The sequence below is a fragment of the Genypterus blacodes genome, unplaced genomic scaffold (assembly GCF_046128005.1).
Source record: "Genypterus blacodes isolate CSIRO-AG114 ecotype Tasmania unplaced genomic scaffold, CSIRO-AGI_Gbla_v1 ptg000120l_1, whole genome shotgun sequence".
Classification (NCBI taxonomy): domain Eukaryota; kingdom Metazoa; phylum Chordata; class Actinopteri; order Ophidiiformes; family Ophidiidae; genus Genypterus; species Genypterus blacodes.
This window is the reverse complement of record NW_027466923.1, coordinates 2,362,501-2,364,505: the sequence shown is the minus strand read 5'-3', so window position 1 is coordinate 2,364,505 and position 2,005 is coordinate 2,362,501.

The following is a 2,005-nucleotide window of genomic DNA, read 5'->3' as shown; positions in this document are numbered from 1 at the left end:
GGCCCTTGGTTTGAAGTGCTCAATGTGAACTCTTGTGGATGTGCACGCACGGTCACACACATTCTTTCACACTTATAACTCCTTCGGTGTTACAAAGGCTTTGGAGCCGTGGTGAGGACAGTGAACGCCACATTTAGCCATTCTGTTAGAAAGTCTGCTCGCTTTGAGGTGGAATATTTCTCTTTTGTTTTGAAATTCATGTCTTTGATCATTGGGATAGAGAGAGGTCTACTGCATAATGAAGGCGCATGCGTGTGTGTGTGTGTGTGTGTGTGTGTGTGTGTGTGTGTGTGTGTGTGTGTGTGTTTTATCTGTCTCTGCGTGTAGCATGTCCATCCATCTAAGGAGAGAGCTGAAAGTGAAGTATCAGACAGAACACTCTGATACACGAGGCTGAAATTTGTCTTCTTCATATCGCATCAGATGTTGAACACGTGAGACTCCACACATAACGACTTTAAAAAAAAAACATTTTCCAGCGAGTGGAGAGCAAATACACATTCCACTCAACAGTATGTCCTAGAGTGTCCACACTCTACAGAGCCTAGATCTCCAGGAATCTCCTGAGATTAAGACCGAGATCAAACATGACTATGGCCTTAAGTAAACCAACACGGCGGACGGCCAATACAGTGCAATTCAACTCGAGGAACTCCAGAATGAAGTTAAAGCGTTGCAGCACTTCATGATCTTCAGCTCGTTTACATCTTCGCTATTCATTGACATTTTCTTTCAAAGTTGTAACATTCTAGAGATGTTTGGTGCTCATTTACCAGGTCTGTAGTTTAGATAAGGGAGCCTTATGGAGCCATGGGATGGGATAGAGAATGGATGGAGGGAGGGAGGGAGGGAGGGAGGGATGGATGGAGGGATGGAGGGAGGGAGGGAGGGAGGGATGGTTGGAGGGAGGGAGGGAGGGAGGGAGGGAGGGAGTGAGGGAGGGAGGGAGGGCTGGATGGATGGATGGACAGATAAATGGAGGGATGGAGGGATGGAAGGATGGAGAGAGGGAGGGATGGATAAATGGATGGATGGATGGAGGGATGGATGGATGGATGGATGGCTGGATGGATGGATGGATGGATGGATGGATGGATGGATGGATGGAGGGATGGATGGATGGAGGGATGGAGGGATCGATAGACGGATGGACAGACGGATGGACGGACGCTATTGGTCTTTTTACTGTCACACTCTGACACACTGTCTCTCTGAGCCACAGGATGTTTGGTTGGACCGGATCATAAATATGGAATCTTGTTGTTCACAGTTTATAATCAGCGTGGCTCAGCTAGCTCTCCTACTTGTCCTTCCACAAGAGGAAAATCTGCCACTCTAAGAAACATGAAACAGGACAAAAACTCTCTCTCCCCCGATCGAACCGACGCTGTTTAATTATCTTGTAGTGAGTAAAGCATGAAAAGCTCAACACATAACAAACTGTTTCTTTATATTTGCACTGCACAATACTTCTACAATTCAGTTCGCACTTTTTACCAAGGTCTTTCCACTCCTCAGCTGTGGGGGCTGCAACACACACACACACACACACACACACACACAGACACACACACAAACAAATGGAATAAGATGTGTCGTAGGAGTATAACTCATACATGATCACTAAATGGAAGCATTTATCACCTTAACAAAACAGCCAGTGAATGTGAAACTTTTATGACTCTCTTGCCCCCCCCCCCCTCCCTTCAATGCCCCTCCACACAAACACACACACACCCCCCCACACACACACACATTAAAGTCTGCCACACGTTAGGCTCTCATGTCATGCTCCTGTGAGTAACCCCAATACGGAGGCATCCAGGCATAAGCAACCACACAACACCTCCCTTAAATCTCATAAAACATTCAATCCGTGGTGGGTGTATGCAACTGTACACACACACACACACACACACACACACACACACAGATACACAACAGACACATGCGGGCCTTCACGCCTTGATAAACACATGCTTATGAAACATTAACTCAAATATAT